Source organism: Coregonus lavaretus (assembly GCF_964263955.1).
Source record: "Coregonus lavaretus genome assembly, chromosome: 3".
In the NCBI taxonomy this organism is placed as follows: Eukaryota; Metazoa; Chordata; class Actinopteri; order Salmoniformes; family Salmonidae; genus Coregonus; species Coregonus lavaretus.
The window spans coordinates 18,219,949-18,238,876 of NC_139990.1; the positions used below are offsets into that span (position 1 = coordinate 18,219,949).

The 18,928-nt window shown below is 44.1% G+C and overlaps 1 long non-coding RNA gene across 1 annotated transcript; it reads right to left on the reverse strand.

The window, feature by feature from the left end:
- Positions 1-844: 844 nt before the first annotated feature.
- Positions 845-3,514, reverse strand: LOC311125254. Its single transcript, XR_014612854.1, has 2 exons — positions 3,424-3,514; positions 845-2,599 (listed from the first exon to the last, which is right to left on the reverse strand). It is a non-coding gene; the product is annotated as an uncharacterized lncRNA (long non-coding RNA).
- Positions 3,515-18,928: the final 15,414 nt, after the last annotated feature.

Sequence of the window (18,928 nt, forward strand, 5' to 3'; positions counted from 1 at the left end):
CAGTCCTTCCCCGGGAGGAAGAGCAGCTCCGTCTTGCCAAGGTTCAGCTTGAGGTGGTGATCCGTCATCCATACTGATATGTCTGTCAGACATGCAGAGATGCGATTCGCCACCTGGTTATCAGAAGGGGGAAAGGAGAAGATTAGTTGTGTGTCGTCTGCGTAGCAATGATAGGAGAGGCCATGTGAGGATATGACAGAGCCAAGTGACTTGGTGTATAGCGAGAATAGGAGAGGGCCTAGAACTGAGCCCTGGGGGACACCAGTGATACTGTGAACCATCAGATCCTCCTCGCCACGCCACTTGGTAGGAGCGACCGGTCAGGTAGGACGCAATCCAAGAGTGAGCCGCGCCGGAGATGCCCAGCTCGGAGAGGGTGGAGAGGAGGATCTGATGGTTCACAGTATCAAAGGCAGCAGACAGGTCTAGAAGGACAAGAGCAGAGGAGAGAGTTAGCTTCACATGACTGAACAGGGGTGCAGCCATGGTGAAGAAGCAGGTGAAGAAGCCAGATGTGGAGATCCTGGACTGGCGTGGTTACATGTGATCTCTGGTAACAGCTCTGGTGGACATTCCTGCAGTCAGCATGCCAATTCCACACTCCCTCAAAACTTTAGACATCTGTGGCATTGTGTTGTGTGACAAAACGGCACATTTTAGTGACCTTTTATTGTCCCCAGCACAAAGTGCACATGTGTAATGATCATGCTGTTTAATCAGCTTCTTGATATGCCACATCTGTCAGGTGGATGGATTATCTTGGCAAAAGAGAAATGCTCACTAACAGGGACATAAACACATTTTGTGCACAACATTTGAGAGAAATAAGCTTTTTGTGCGTATGGAACATTTCTGGGATCTTTTATTTCAGCTCATGAAAGATGGGACCAACACTTTACATGTTGCGTTTATATTTTTGTTCAGTATAATTTTCTGAATTAGACATGTCTTTTGTCGAAAAACATCTGATTGTTAGCCTACTTAATGATTTATGAAAATGTACACACTCTATAGATTTTATGGAGACTACACACACACACTCTTTAATAAAGGTCTCCAAAAGTAATGTTTAACTCCCGCCTGTGCATTTCAGTTGAAACATTGTTGCCAAGAACGACACGCAGGGACAGGGACACACAGCTTCATAGACAAATCCCATTGACTTTGAAACCACGGCTGAATCAGGATGTCCGAATCCATCTCAAAAGCCGCAAAATAATTAACAGAAATGGTCAGTTTCTTTTCGGTATAGCGTTTTTCTTATGCCGATGGTAACATTGGTATCTAAGAAATTATCGTTTGTGTTGTCTCTCCCATAGATGGAAGTGACGATGCAGAACCTTCACAATAGATTTCAAAGCATGTCTGACCAGATTGTTTCTAAAAATATCATTTTTATAACACCCTACCACTAGCAATTGTTTTATAGAATGACTCTCTGCTATTGAAGAACGGTATCTAAAAGCTGCCAGTTGAGCTTATAGTGCATGCATTTTTTATCAGAGATTAAAAAAGGCTTGATATGAAAATCCAGTGGTTTTTCAGAGAATAAAATATACATTAAATGTATTTTCTCTGTTAAGAAATACTGTTTCATGTACAACCTAACTATGCACAGTGTATTATAATAATAATAATAATAATAATGTAATTACATATATTGTGAGACTGCTCCTAACCAACCCACTGGACGACATTGGGACTCGAATTGATGACCTGGAGAAGAACGTTGCTGACCTCATGACCCAGGCTGGTATGGAGGAGCAGCAGACTAAGTGACCAAGCCCTCGGGTTAACACATATCAGATCAGCTAACTTCACCCGATTTCTGGGACAGAAGATGTGCCATGATAAAGGGCCACACAGAGGCTGGTTATTACTGATCTATTGTTGTGTAACATCAGCCTATGGCATTTGCTATATCATTTAACAGGATATTACTTAGGGGGATTTTACCATGTAAACAATTGTCACATGGGCACAATACATCATTTTTTCTATGATACATCATCAAATGTGTATTCAAATGTTTAAAAACAATATGATGAGGTTGGATAATTCCAACTCTTTCCTCTATCTTCCTGTCATCACATCACTACCCATAGCATTTCAGGAGAAACAGGTCACATATACATATTATTATTAAATCGAGGACTAGCCTCAATCTGGGTTCAAGAATACAGACTGTGATGTGACATCTAAATAGCAATATCAATACGAACATGATTTATTAAATCAAAGAAGAAACCAAATGATGTTTTTTATAACTGCTGTTGAAAAAAAAAAAGGTGACTTGGCTATAACATAAAAAAGAGAGCAGGCCCCCTCGATCAGAACCTTTCTGTAGTTCAGCTGTCCAGAACGTCTCATATTGAAGGACACAGATTTGCTCCCATTGGGCTCCACACAAAGTAATGGAAAGGGAAGAACCAATCAGTATCTGTATTTTGTGGAATAGTCCTTCGGAGATACGACCAGACCTCGTCCCTGTCTCGCCCCTCGGTAAACGGTCTCAACAATGTCAATCATCTCCTGCTTGTCCTCCATGGTCCAGTTGATCTTGTTAACAGTCCCCAGATCTATCAAGATGTGCTTGTTCCTGGAACAGTGCAGAGAACAAGGAATATTTCAGTTTCACAGAGTCATGCAGGACAACAAAAAATAGTGGAGCGCTCAGTTAACTGAAGCAGCTTGGGTCTGTTGTATTAAAGGATAATTGTTCTATTTCTGAAGTAAATCTCTGTTTTTGATGTGGCATGTTATGGAAGGGTCCAGACACTTTTTTTGTGATTTAGCTTGTTTTTGAGAAACTTACCCCAGCTGCGATTCACTTCCTCATTGCTCAATATCAGGACACGCAAAAGACATGAACAAAAGCTCAAAAAACACCCAAATGCATTCTTTTAGAAACGGACACGCTCTCAGTATAGTGATGTAGGTCTTTAGATCCTGTACACATATGAAACTGTAATTCTGAACTTTATCCGCAACGTTATATTCCATTTGTGCGACTCAAGCCGTTTCTTCTACCAGCTGTGCTGCGCGGACTGTGTCCCACGCACGGCATTCACAGCTACGTTGGAGAAACAGCGCAACTCCACCAAAATGGATTATAATGTTGCGGATAAAGTTTGTAATGACACAATTTCATGTGTACAACATCACTATACTGTGAGCGTGTCCTTTGCTCATGTCTGTCTTCTGCATGCCCTGATACTGCACAATGAGCAATGATGAAGTGAATCGCGGCTGGGGTACGTTTCTCAAAAACAAGCTAAATCACCAAAGAAGTGTCTGGAGCCTTAAATACATGCTCCAGAACTTTGGCGACTACTAAGTATTTTTTAAACCTCCCGTTTTCGGCTGGATTTGTCAATGTGTAGTTCATACATGCATAATCTATGAACAGAATTACAGTCTTACCACAATTAGCCATGAAATCCCTAGTTTGAAAACAACTGTTTACTGGAAGATGTGCGACGCCATTTCCCCTACATTTTCCCCCACGTGGGCCAACCACCTAGCAATTCCAGTGCTAGCCAATGAGCTTCAGTCTCTCATCATTTGAGTGACAGCTAACAAGATGCACACACAGCAGTGAGAGAGAGCAATGACGTGGTGAACATATGCAATTTTCTGGGTCCACTTTTGGCTCAAGGGCTACTTTCAGAACTACTGGCTAAAAACTATATAAAAGTACTGGAGAATCTCTAAGACTGAGCATCACTTTTCTTACCCCAGCCCACTATGCCAAGAGTGTGCAAAGCTGTCAACGAGGCAAAGGGTGGCTATTTGAAGAATCTCAAATATAAAAAATACTTTGATTTGTTTAACACTTTTTTGGTTACTACATGATTCCATATGTGTTATTTCACAGTTTTGATGTCTTCACTATTATTCTACAATGTACAAAATAGTAAAAAAATAAAAGACAAACCCTTCAAATGAGTAGGTGTTCTAAAACGTTTGACCGGTAGTATATATACACAGCTCTGGAAAAAATTAAGAGACCACTGCAAAATTATCAGTTTCTCTGGTTTCAATATTTATAGGTATGTGTTTGGGTAAAGATAACATTTTTGTTTTATTCTATAAACTACTGACAACATTTCTCCCAAATTCCAAATAAAAATATTGTCATTTAGAGCATTTATTTTGCAGAAAATGACAACTGGTCAAAATAACAAAAAAGATGCAGTGTTGTCAGATCTCGAATAATGCAAAGAAAATAAGTTCATGTTCATTTTTAAACAACACAATACTAATGTTTTAACTAAGAGTTCAGAAATCAATATTTGGTGGAATAACCCTGATTTTCAATCACAGCTTTCATGCGTCTTGGCATGCTCTCCATGTTGTTGGGTGACTTTATGCCACTCATGGCGCAAAAATTCAAGCAGCTCGGCTTTGTTTGATGGCTTGTGACCATCCATCTTCCTCTTGATCACATTCCAGAAGTTTTCAATGGGTTTCAGGTCTGGAGATTGGGCTGGCCATGACAGGGTATTGATCTGGTGGTCCTCCATCCACACCTTGATTGACCTGGCTGTGTGGCATGGCGCATTGTCCTGCTGGAAAAACCAATCCTCAGAGTTGGGGAACAATGTCAGAGCAAAAGGAAGCAAGTTTTCTTCCAGGACAACCTTGTAGGTGGCTTGATTCATGCGTCCTTCACAAAGACAAATCTGCCCGATTCCAGCCTTGCTGAAGCACCCCCAGATCATCACCGATCCTCCACCAAATTTCACAGTGGGTGCGAGACACTGTGGCTTGTAGGCCTCTCCAGGTCTCCGTCTAACCATTAGACGACCAGGTGTTGGGCAAAGCTGAAAATTGGACTCATCAGAGAAGATGACCTTACTCCAGTCCTCTACGGTCCAATCCTTATGGTCTTTTGCAGACCTCAGCCTGGCTCTTCTTTGCTTCTCATTGATGAAGGGCTTTTTTCTAGCTTTGCACGACTTCAGCCCTGCCCCTAGGAGCCTGTTTGGAACCATCCTCGCCGTGCACTTCACCCCAGCTGCCATTTGCTATTATTTTTGTAGGTCACTTGATGTCATCCTACTGTTGTTGAGTGACATTTGAATGAGTTGGCGGTCATCCCGGTCAGTAGAGAGTCGTTTTGTTGTCGCCAATGTCTGCTGCTTGACCTTGTTCTTATGAACCGCCGTCTTTGACATTTTAAGGATGGAAGCAACCTGAAGCTCACTGTATCCCTCTGCCAGTAAAGCCAGAATTGAACCCTTCTTTTTCCTCACTCAAAACTTTCATTTTCAACTCTTTTGGCATGGTCAATAGTTATTTTTTTATTAATATTACTTTTGAGGTACTATTAGCATTGTTTTTGCCATCCAGCTGGTCCTATTGCAAGAGGATAGTGATGACCACAGCAGTGTTTTTTATACTTTTCCTCGTTAAATAAGATTTGGTTCAGGTGATCACCTAATCAGTATCTAATTCAGTAGAATGAGGTGTGCCTGTGTTGGAATTCAACAGACACTGCAATGGAATGGCTGTCATACATGTAGAGATGCTGATTTAAGAAATATTTGCAGTGGTCTCTTAATTTTTTCCACAGCTGTATATATATACACACACATACATACATACATACATACATACATACATACATACACACACACAGTGCCTTCAGAAAGTATTCAGACCCTTTGACTTTTTCCACATTTTGTTACGTTACAGCCTTATTCTAAAATGGATTAAATGAAACAATTTCCTCATCAATCTACAGACAATACCCCGTAATGACGAAGCGAAAAACAGGTTTTTAGAAAAAACAGATATCATATTGACATAAGTATTCAGACCCGTTGCTATGAGACTCGAAATTGAGCTCAGGTGCATCCTGTTTCCATTGATCATCCTTGAGATGTTTCTACAACTTGATTTGAGGCCACCTGCGGTAAATTCAATTGATTGGACATGATTTGGAAAGGCACACACCTGTCAATATAAGGTCCCACTGTTGACAGTGCATGTCAGAGCAAAAACCAAGCCATGAGGTCGAAGGAATTGTCTATAGAGCTCCAAGACAGGATTGTGTCGGGGCTCAGATCTGGGGAAGGGTACCAAAACATTTCTGCAGCACTGAAGGTCCCCAAGAACACAGTGGCCTCCATCATTCTTAAATGAGCTGGCCGCCCAGCCAAACTGAGCAATCGGAGGAGACGGGCCTTGGTCAGGCAGGTGACCAAGAACCCGATGGTCACTCTGACAGAGCTCCAGAGTTCCTCTGTGGAGATGGGAGAACCTTCCAGAAGGACCACCATCTCTGCAGCCCTCCACCAATCAGGCCTTTATGGTAGAGTGGCTAGACGGAAGCCACTCCTCAGTAAAAGGCACATGACAGCCCGCTTGGAGTTTGCCAAAAGGCACCTAAAGGACTCTCAGACTATGAGAAGCAATATTCTCTGGTCTGATGAAACCAAGAACAACATGGGCCAGCATCCCATCAGTTTTTTACAATAGCGCACTTTGTTTAGAGACCACCTAACTTGGACATACATTCATGAGAATGCCTGAATGCCAAGCGTCACGTTTGGAGGAAACCTGGCACCATCCCTACGGTGAAGCATGGTGGTGGCAGCATCATGCTGTGGGGATGTTTTTCAGTGGCAGGGACTAGGAGACTAGTCAGGATCAAGGGAAAGATGAACGGAGCATAGTAGAGAGAGATCCTTGATGAAAACCTGCCCCAGAGCGCACAGGACCTCAGACTGGGGTGAAGGTTCACCTTCCAACAGGACAACGACCCTAAGCACACAGCCAAGACAACGCAGGAGTGGCTTCGGGACAAGTCTCTGAATGTCCTTGAGTGGCCCAGCCAGAGCCCGGACTTGAACCCGATCCAACATCTCTGAAGAGACCTGAAAATAGCTGTGCAGCAACGCTCCCCATCCAACTTGACAGAGCTTGAGAGGATCTGCACAGAAGAATGGGAGAAGCTCACCAAATACAGGTGTGCCAAGCCTGTAGCGTAATACCCAAGAAGACTCGATGCTGTAATCCGCTGCCAAAGCTGTTTCAACAATGTACTGAGTAAAGGGTCTGAACACTTATGTAAATGTGATATTTCAGGGGTTTTATTTGTAATATATTAGCAAAAATTTCAAATAACTTGTTTTTGCCTTGTCATTATGGGGTATTGTGTGTAGGTTGATGAGGGAAAAAAAACAATTTAATACATTTTAGAATAAGGCCATAACCTAACAAAATGTGGAAGTCAAGGGGTCTGAATACTTTCCGAAGGCACTGTATGTATACTTATTCATCGTAATATATGGCTCTGCCCATACCTAACACATACATCCTGAATTACAAGCATTACAAGTGTATCATACTGTTCAAGATATAAAAAGATAATGCGTTAGAGATCATTGACTCTGCAGATGTTTTATAGTAAAGTAAGTAGGCTTGCACCGGAACAGCTCATAGGAGCAGGAGCCTATATCCTGTTTCTGTACCCACAATAACATCTGCCAAATAAACTCATCTTAAAAAGAAACGTCCCTTTTTCAGGACCCTGTCTTTCAAAGATAATTTGTACAAATCCAAATAACTTCACAGATCTTTATTGTAAAGGGTTTAAACATTGTTTCCCATGCTTGTTCAATTAACCATAAACAATTAATGAACATGCACCTGTGGAACGGTCGTTAAGACACTAACAGCTTACAGACGGTAGGCAATTAAGGTCACAGTTATGAAAACTTAGGACACTAAAGAGGCCTTTCTACTGACTCTGAAAAACACCAAAAGAAAGATGCCCAGGGTCCCTGCTCATCTGCGTGAACGTGCCTTAGGCATGCTGCAAGGAGGCATGAGGACTGCAGATGTGGCCAGGGCAATAAATTGCAATGTCTGTACTGTGAGACGCCTAAGACAGCGCTACAGGGAGACAGGACGGACAGCTGATCGTCCTCGCAGTGGCAGACCACGTGTAACAACACCTGCACAGGATCGGTACATCCGAACATCACACCTGCGGGACAGGTACAGGATGGCAACAACAACTGCCCGAGTTACACCAGGAACGCACAATCCCTCCATCATTGCTCAGACTGTCCGCAATAGGCTGAGAGAGGCTGGACTGAGGGCTTGTAGGCCTGTTGTAAGGCAGGTCCTCACCAGACATCACCGGCAACAACGTTGCCTATGGGCACAAACCCACCGTCGCTGGACCAGACAGGTCTGGCAAAAAGTGCTCTTCACTGACGAGTCGCAGTTTTGTCTCACCAGGGGTGATGGTCGGATTCGCGTTTATCGTCGAAGGAATGAGTGTTACACTGAGGCCTGTACTCTGGAGCGGGATCGATTTGGAGATGGAGAATCCGTCATGGTCTGGGGCGGTGTGTCACAGCATCATCGGACTGAGCTTGTTGTCATTGCAGGCAATCTCAACGCTGTGCGTTACAGGGAAGACATCCTCCTCCCTCATGTGGTACCCTTCCTGCAGGCTCATCCTGACATGACCCTCCAGCATGACAATGCCACCAGCCATACTGCTCGTTCTGTGCGTGATTTCCTGCAAGACAGGAATGTCAGTGTTCTGCCATGGCCAGCGAAGGGCCCGGATCTCAATCCCATTGAGCATGTCTGGGACCTGTTGGATCGGAGGGTGAGGGCTAGGTCCTTTCCCCACAGAAATGTCCAGGAACTTGCAGGTGCCTTGGTGGAAGAGTGGGGTAACATCTCACAGCAAGAACTGGCAAATCTGGTGCAGTCCATGAGGAGGAGATGCACTGCAGTACTTAATGCAGCTGGTTGGCCACACCAGATACTGACTGTTACTTTTGATTTTGACCCCCCCTTTGTTCTGGGACACATTATTCAATTTATGTTAGTCACATGTCTGTGGAACTTGTTCAGTTTATGTCTCAGTTGTTGAATCTTGTTATGTTCATACAAACATTTACACAGTTTGATGAAAATAAACGCAGTTGACAGTGAGAGGACGTTTCTTTTTTTGCTGAGTTTATGTGTATGCGAATGCGACTAATAAAATGTGATTTGATTTAATAAGCTAAGATATTGTCGATAATGAAAAACGAAAAATTATTGGACGCCTAACTAGCTAACACCGTGGCTAACGGTAGCTAGCCTGGCTGGCTTGGAAATCGCCAGAAAGTCCGAGTTGAAAGGTCTCAAATCATATTTAGACATTGGAAATATAAAAGTAAGGTTTCAAAAACGCTTACCGTATAAAATTATCACAAGCACCAAAGCCCTGAACCAAATTGGTAGCCTGGGTCTGTTGGTGAAAATACGAATATTAAAATAAAACGACTTCTGTTGTTTACGCTTGCGCATTACGTCACTAAAAAGTAACAAAACGGCACATAGGCCTACAATTTGGTTCAGTACATTGATTTAAATAATAATGGCATCTTTTTGTATGCACTAACTCCAACGTGGTTCGTTGGAGAAAGCCTATAGAGAAAATGTGTTTTTGTAGGGTTTTTGGATAAACCCCGAAAAAAGGTATTTGGTAAACACTGGCTTAGGAGATCTTATACGTTTTGTTCTATGAGATAATCTTCATCAGCTAACGTCACTTTTTGTGAATTTTGAATACGTTTATGTAATTTATGTAAGCACATCAAGGCTTCATAATTCATAAAAGTCATGTTAACTGACAGCTATTATCTTATAGAACAAAACCTATAAGATCTCGTAAGCGTGTATTAACCTCAGACCTTATTTTCGGAGTTTATTCCAAAACCCTATTCTTTCGTCATACATTTTTCCCATATGGATGGCTGAATTTACCAGAGGTAACTAATTTCCGGGTTTTAGGACTACAAGCCGGCAAGCTCTATGGCACTTTCAATGCCGCGTTCACATGCTAATCGGAACATGGACATTTCCGACTTGCTGATTATGTGAACGCGGCAAGAGTATAACTACACCCAGTTAGCAAGTCGAAAATATCAGACTTTCGTAGTTCCGACTAGCACGTGAATGCGGCACAAGACAACTGGGAACTCTGAAAAATATGAGGTCAAATCATGACGTCAGTGATCTTCAGGTCAAAAAGACAGAGCTCTAGAAAAGATGCCCGTTTCCGACCAGGAATTCCGAGTTGGATGACCGTTCAAAACAACTTTTCCCAGGACACGCACCGGTTTGAGTGTGTCAAGAACTGCAACGCTGCTGGGTTTTTCACGCTCAATAGTTTTCCGTGTGTATCAACAATAATCCACCACCCAAAGGACATCCAGCCAACTTCACACAACTGTGGGAAGCATTGGAGTCAACATGGGCCAGCATCCCATCAGTATTTTTACAATAGCACACTTTGTTTAGAGACCACCTAACTTGGACATACATTCATGAGAAAACATTTATTTGTAAGAAAAGGTTTGTTTCGATTCTGAAGTTCTGCAGCAATGCATCAGCAGGCTCAGAACTTCAAGTCTAAATACACATTTTCTTCTGAAGGACTGAACCCATGAAACTCAACAGGTATAGTTGATTTTTAAAAATGACAATCAATTGCAAATCACACAAGAAGTAGAAGTGAGGAATGAGCATATTAAAATAATGGTAAAAACACCAGGAGAGGTTGTCTGTTTTCCCCAAATAATAACTTACAACAAAATGAGTGGACAAAAACAAAGAAGCAAACAAATAAAGAAACATAAAACAACATAACAAGGGCGAGAAAAGCAAAGGTGAACTTGATGGAAGTTTTGGCACAAATCATTATCTGAGTGAACTCACAACAATCCATTACATAGCTCAGTTGGTAGAGCATGGCGCTTGCAATGCCAGGGTTGTGGGTTCGTTTCCCACGGGGGGCCAGTATGAAAATGTATGCACTCACTAACTGTAAGTCGCTCTGGATAAGAGCGTCTGCTAAATGACTAAAATGTCAAATGTAATAGTTTAAATAGAGGGAAGAATAGCTGTTCATTTTCTGTAAATAAGTTAGTTGGCCAATCAGTAATTACAGTTACAGTAATTATTACAGTCTGGTAATGGACCCATACAACCACATTATGATATATTAAGTTACTATTGGGAACAATGGACATTAACTATCATACGGAATGACACATCTTTAACATATAATAATATGCCATTTAGCAGACGCTTTTATCCAAAGCGATTTACAGTCATGCGTGCATACATTTTTTGTGTATGGGTGGTCCCGGGGATCGAACCCACTACCTTAGCGTTACAAGCGCCATGCTCTACCAGCTGAGCTACAGACGACCACAACATAAAATAGGTATTCTGATTATACTGATGGTGATATAGAAACACAATATTGACAAACTCTGTTCATTGTGTTCTGAACATGAGAGTTAATGGTTTAGTTGTTTGAAAGTCAGTCATCAATGATCCAAGTTTGTATACTTACATAATACCAAATACAGGTGTGCTTTTATAGCTTTAACAAAGACAGCATGTCAAAACAAGCAGCAAGTATAAGATTCTTTAAACTTAATCACGGTCAAACGGCTCTAAACAACGGTCTAAAAAAATATCACCCGTAGGAAGAAATTGTGTATTTAGCCGAGCTGTTTGTATGATGTAACACATCGCTCAAAACAACACCCTGAAAATGGAGTGTCACTCAGAATCGATACCTTTTGTTGAACCTGAATTGATAGCTTAGCTAATAAAATCCTCACTTGGCTTTAGATTTTTTAAAACATTTGCATACAGATGTTTGTCGTAACATGTAGCCTGTGAGAATATCAACATTAGATGTACAGTTCTACGAAAACAAATAATAAGTCAACATCTACAATTAAGTCGACAATGACTGTTGACAACACTAGCAGAGAACACCGTCAATATAAAATTAAACATTTCAGGGCACTGCAATCTGCTGCAGTCAGCCAGGTAAAGGTACAATGGCTTGCGAAAGTATTCACCCCCCTTGGCATTTTTCCTATTTTGTTGCCTTACAACATGGAATTAAAATTGATATTTTGGGGGTTTGTATCATTTGATTTACACAACATGCCTTCCACTTTGAAGATGCAAAATATGTTTTATTGTGAAACAAACAAGAAATAAGACAAAAAACAGAAAACTTGAGCATGCATAACTATTCACCCCCCCCAAAGTCAATACTTTGTAGAGCCACCTTTTGCAGCAGTTACAGCTGTATGTCTCTATAAGCTTGGCACATCTAGCCACTGGGATTTTAGCCAATTCTTCAAGCCAAACCTGCTCCAGCTCCTTCAAGTTGGATGGGTTCCACTGGTGTACAGCAATCTTTAAGTCATACCACAGATTCTCAATTGGATTGAGGTCTGGGCTTTGACTAGGCCATTCCAAGACATTTAAATGTTTCCCCTTAAACCACTCGAGTGTTGCTTTAGCAGTATGGTTAGGGTCATTGTCCTGCTGGAAGGTGAACCTCCGTCCCAGTCTCAAATCTCTGGAAGACTGAAACAGGTTTCCCTCAAGAATTTACCTGTATTTAGCGCCATCCATCATTCCTTCAATTCTGACCAGTTTCCCAGTCTCTGCCGATGAAAAACATCCCCACAGCATGATGCTGCCATGTTGGTGGATGGTGTTCTCGGGTGATGAGATGTGTTGGGTTTGCGCCAGACATAGCGTTTTCCTTGATGGCCAAAAAGCTCAATTTTTTAGTCTCATCTGACCAGAGTACCTTCTTCCATATGTTTGGGGAACCTCCCACATGCCTTTTGGCGAACACCAAACGTGTTTGCTTATTTTTTCTTTAAGCAATGGCTTTTTACTGGCCACTCTATCAGTAAAGTCCAGCTCTGTGGAGTGTACGGCTTAAAGTGGTCCTATGGACAGATACTCCAATCTCCGCTGTGGAGCTTTGCAGCTCCTTCAGGGTTATCTTTGGTGTCTTTGTTGCCTCTCTGATTAATGCCCTCCTTGCCTGGTCCGTGAATTTTGGTGGGCGGCCCTCTCTTGGCAGGTTTGTTGTGGTGCCATATTCTTTCAATTTTTTAATAAAGGATTTAATGGTGCTCCGTGGGATGTTCAAAGTTTTGGATATTTTTTTATGAACCAACCCTGATCTGTACTTCTCCACAAATTTGTCCCTGACCTGTTTGGAGAGCTCCTTGGTCTTCATGGTGCCGCTTGCTTGGTGGTGGCCCTTGCTTAGTGGTGTTGCAGACTCTGGGGCCTTTCTGAACAGGTGTATATATACTGAGATCATGTGACAGATCATGTGACACCTAGATTGCACACAGGTGTACTTTATTTAACTAATTATATGACTTCTGAAGGTAATTGGTTGCACCAGATCTTATTTAGGGGCTTCATAGCAAAGAGGGTAAATACATATGCACGCACCACTTTTCCGTTTTTTTTTTTTTTCATTTCACTTCACCAATTTGGACTATTTTGTGTATGCCATTACATGAAATCCAAATAAAAATAAATTTAAATTACAGGTTGTAATGCAACAAAATAGGAAAAAAACGCCAAGGGGGATGAATACTTTTGCAAGGCACTGTACCTGTACTCTGAAGTGACAACTCAAGATAGCCATCGGCTCTAGTTCTAAAGGATCTATTTCTGGAACATCCATCTTTTCAGGTTCTGAAGGTTCCTCTTCTGGCACAGACATTTCTGGTTCTGCTGGTTCCCTTTCTGGATAATATGTATGTTCTTCTGTTCTGGTTCCTCTGGTTTCAGTTCCTGGTCAGTCTCTGGTTCTGCAGGTTCCATCTCTGGCAAAAGGAGGTTGTGCTTAAAGTTCTTCAGCTCATGTTGAAGCCCATGAAGATGGTAGGGCTGTTCCTCTGGATCGCCTTCATGCACTTGGTGTGCTTCATCCCAAACAGGGTGGACACTTCAGCCCGGATCACCATAGTCTCTTGGAGAGCTCCTAAGACTCCTTCTTGGTGGGGTACGGCTTGGTGTGGAAGTACTGTATCTGGTGAGGAAGTCTTTACGTTGCCTGACAACTCAAACTGAATTCTTCCACTGCTCTATGTTCGCTACATGCTTACGGTCTCCACGGAGGACGTATGTAAATAAATCAAACATGTTAACCTTTGCAAGGCTGCCGGCCCAGATGGCATCCCTAGCCGCGCCCTAAGAGCATGTCCAAACCAGCTAGCTGTTGTGTTTTCTGACATTTTCAATCTCTCTCTAGCTCAGGCCGTTATCCCCACCTGCTTCAAGATGTCCACTATACAGAAGTGGTCAGATGACGCAGATGCTAAGCTACAGGACTGTTTTGCTAGCACAGACTGGCATATGTTCAGGGATTCTTCCAATGGCATTGAGGAGTACACCACATCAGTCACTGGCTTCATCAATAAGTGCATCGATGACCGTACCTACATACCCCAACCAGAAGCCATGGATTACAAGCAACATCCACACTGGGCTAAAGGGTAGAGCTGCTGCTTTCAAGGAGCGGGTCTCTAACCCGGACACTTATAAGAAATCCCGCTATGCCCTCCGACGAACCATCAAACAGGCAAAGCGTCAATACAGGACTAAGATTTAATCGTACTACACCGGCTCCGACGCTCGTCGGATGTGGCAGGGCTTGCAAACTATTACGGACTACAAAGGGAAGCACAGTTGCGAGCTGCCCAGTGACACAAGCCTACCGATTGAGCTAAATGACTTCTATGCTCGCTTTGAGGCAAGCAACACTGAAGCATGCATGAGAGCATCAGCTGTTCCGGACAACTGTGTGATCACGCTCTCCGAAGCCGATGTGAGTAAGACCTTTAAACAGGACTTGTACTCCGAGCATGCGCTGACCAACTGGCAAGTGTCTTCACTGACATTTTCAACCTGTCCCTGGCTGAGTCTGTAATACCAACATGTTTCAAGCAGACCACCATAGTCCCTGTGCCCAAGAACACTAAGGTAACCTGTCTAAATAACTACCGACCCGTAGCACTCACGTCTGAAGCCATGAAGTGCTTTGAAAGGCTGATCATGGCTCACATCAACACCATTATCCCAGAAACCCTAGACCCACTCCAATTTGAATACCGCCCCAACAGATCCACAGATGATGCAATCTCTATTGCACTCCACACTGCCATTTCCCACCTGGACAAAAGGAACATCTACGTGAGAATGCTATTCATTGACTACAGCTCAGTGTTCAACACCATAGTGCCCTCAAAGCTCATTACTAAGCTAAGGACCCAGGTGGTAAGGGTAGGTAACAACACACCTGCCACGCTGATCCTCAACACTGGGGCCCCTCAGGGGTGCGTGCTCAGTCCCCTCCTGTACTCCCTGTTCACCCATGACTGCATGGCCAAGCACGACTCCAACACCATCATTAAGTTTGCCGACGACACAACAGTGGTAGGCCTGATCACCGACAACGATGAGACAGCCTATAGGGAGAAGGTCAGAGACCTGGCCGTGTGGTGCCAGGATAACAACCTCTCCCTCAATGTGATCAAGACAAAGGAGATGATTGTGGACTACAGAAAAAGGAGGACCGAGCACGCCCCATTCTCATCGACAGGGCTGTAGTAGAGCAGGTTGAGAGCTTCAAGTTCCTTCGTGTCCACACCAAGACAGTCGTGAAGAGGGCACGACAAAGCCTATTCCCCCTCAGAATACTGAAAATATTTGGCATGGGTCCTCGGATCCTCTAAATGTTCTACAGCTGCACCATTCGAGAGCATCCTGACTGGTTGCATCACCGCCTGGTAGGGCAACTGCTCGGCCTCCGACCGCAAGGCACTACAGAGGGTAGTGCGTACGGCCCAGTACATCACTGGGGCCAAGCTTCCTGCCATCCAGGACCTCTATACCAGGCGGTGTCAGAGGAAGGCCCTAAAAATTGCCTAAGACTCCAGCCACCCTAGTCATAGACTGTTCTCTCTGCTGCCGCACGGCAACTCCTCCCTATGCAACTGGGTCCTGGACTTCCTGACGGGCTGCCACCAGGTGGTGATGGTAGGCAAAATTACGTGCTCCACACTGATCCTCAGTACGGGGGCCCCACAAGGGTGCGTCCTCAGTCCCCTCCTATACTCCCTGTATACCCATGACTGCGTGGCCTCACACAGTTCAAACTCCATCATCCAGTTCGCTGACGACACCACAGTAGTAGATCTGATTACCAACAACGAAGAGACGGCCTACAGGGAGGAGGTAGACACTCTGACGGTGTGGTGCCAGGTAAACAACCTCTTCCTTTAATGTCAGCAAAACAAAGGAGCTGATTGTGGACTTCAGGAGGAACCAGGCTCGGCATGCCCCCATCCTCATCAACAGGGCCGCCGTGGAGAATGTCAAAAACGTCAAGTTCCTCTGCATACATATTTCAGAGGAGCTGAAATGGTTAAACCACACAGACACTGTGGTGAAGAAGGCACGACAGCGACTCTTCAACCTCAGGAGGCTGAAGAAATTTGTCCTGTCCCCGAGGGCCCTCACATTGTTCTACAGGAGCACCATCGAGAGCATACTGTCGGGCTGCATCACAGCCTGGTACAGCAACTCCACCACCGATGACCGAAAGGCACTACAGAGGGTGGTACGGTACACTCAGCCTCATGCACCATTGGGTGCACACTGCCTGCCCTCCAGGACACCTACAACACCAGGTGTCGCAGGAAGGCCAAGAAGATCATAAGGGACCTCAGCCACCTGAGCCATGGCCTGTTCTCTCCGCTTCCATCACTCAGACACGGGTAGTACAGGAGCATCATGGCTAAAACTAACAGACTGGCCAATAGCTTCTACTCCCAGACCATCAGGCTGCTGAATATAATAATATAATATGCCATTTCGCAGACGCTTTTATCCAAAGCGACTTACAGTCATGCGTGCATACATTTTTGTGTATGGGTGGTCCCGGGGATCGAACCCACTACCCTGGCGTTACAAGCGCGATGCTCTACCAATTGAGCCACAGAGGACCACTAATAGCCACCACTAGTCAGCTACCAGCTCCCCCCTTTCCCCCCAGACTTGCTACCCCCCACTGCTCCCCCTTTGGACATGCCCACACCCCAATGGACATTTATCATGCTGAATAGACATTTATATTTATCATTGGCACAGTTGAAAACATGTATTATGTTTTTATTGTTTAATTCACACTTGCACTGTTGGAGCTCGGAGCTTAAGAATTTCACTGTACACTGCAACTACATCTGCGACCCTGTGCATGTGACTAAATAAAAATGGAATACTTTCAGTCTAGACTGCCATCGTTGAAGTAATTTGTGGTGATGTCAAAATGAGGGGTGTTGTACAAAACAAAGTCATCAGCAATTGGATCATCTCTCACCAATCACAGTATCAAAGCCACATGTGTTCTGGCTCTGGCCCAACCCATCGGTTTCTGGGACCAATGAGAACGGTTAGAATATGTTCTAGAAATCATCAGGGAGGCACTCAGATCCACTCATTGCGGAGAGAAAACGAACGTCCGTGGGCGTGGCGTAGCAAGGAGTTTGGATAGCCAGGGGTGCGTTCAGTTTGCTTGAACGTTTGCGGAACGGTTTGTACTGACCGACACGTTTTCCCAAAATGTTATTGTACGTTCTTGAACAGACTTTGAGATAAGTTTGCTCCATTTGGTGTGTGTGCCTTGGTGTGGCTTCAAGCATTGAATGACGTATTTAAAGCGCAGCGTTGCATTTAGAGCCCACAACCCAGCTCTTCACGTTTTTCAACTGGCCATTCAGTACAGCACCGTTTCCGTTCACTTGAACAATCTATTACGCTTGAATGTAAGAAAAAGTGAGGGTTGTAGTGGAGTGGGTCGAGAGCTTCAAATTCCTCTGTATCCACATCACTTAGGAATTAACATGCTCCACACATACAGTTGTGAAGAGGGCACAACATTGCCTCTTCCCCCTCTGGAGGCTGAAAAGATTAGGCATGGGCCCTCAGACCCACAAAGAGTTTTGGTCTGGCTGCTTCACCACTTGGTACGGCAAATGCAAGGCACCCGATTGCAAGGCGCTACAGAGGGTGGTGAGTACGGCCTAGTACATCACTGGGGCCGAGCTCCCTGTCATCCAGGACCACTATACCAGGAGGTGTCAGAGGAAGGCCCCAAAAATTGTCAAAGACTCCAGCCACCCAAGCCATGTCTGGAACCAACAGGACCCTGAACAGCTTCTTCCCAACCTTTTCCAATTACTGTACCACCAACTGAATTTTGCTCTGCCCGGAGTACCACTGAAGTTCCCCTTCATGTGCATTTTACCAGTAATACTATGGTCTCAAGTCTTCGAGTACCCACTGTGGATAGGCCAAGTTCCCCAGGGGTCCTAGTACCCCTGGTTGGGAACCACTGCCCTAAGTCTTAAGACTGCTAAACAAGAATGCTAAATAGCTAATCAAATGGCTACCCCCGACTACCTGCATTGACCCTTTTTTGCACAGTCTATGCACACTCACACATAATTACACTGACACCCAAACATAGATTTACTTAACTCAGTAGACAGAAGGAATTTCCAGTTAGCCTTTGCTGAGACCGGGTGTGGTAACTCATGTCTAAAGGTTAGTAATGATGTTCAGCACAGTGGGAGTTTTTGGGAAAGGGCTTAATGAATGAAAACATAGCAATGTATCGACATACATGACATCAGAGGGGCAAAAAAAACGTTCTGGTAGAGATGAGTACTAAACCTGTTGCCCGTAATAAAGCTCAATGCACTATGATAAACTGCATCCAACAGCTTTAATGAAGTGGCAGCTGCGTTCATATAGAGAACCAATTCACTGCCTGGTCTTGTCTGCGTAGACGCCGTTGCAGTAAACGCTGTGGTCTTGAGGATGGCGTGGACGGTGAACACGATGCAGTGCTTCCCACTCAGATGGGCTTGGTAGCTCTCCACTGTGACACTTCACTGAAAGGCAGTCGTTTTACTGGGGTTCCTACACACTTCCTGTTTACCACCAGGCTGCATCTTGAGGAAGATCAGGTCCAGGGAGTTGGTGACCAGAG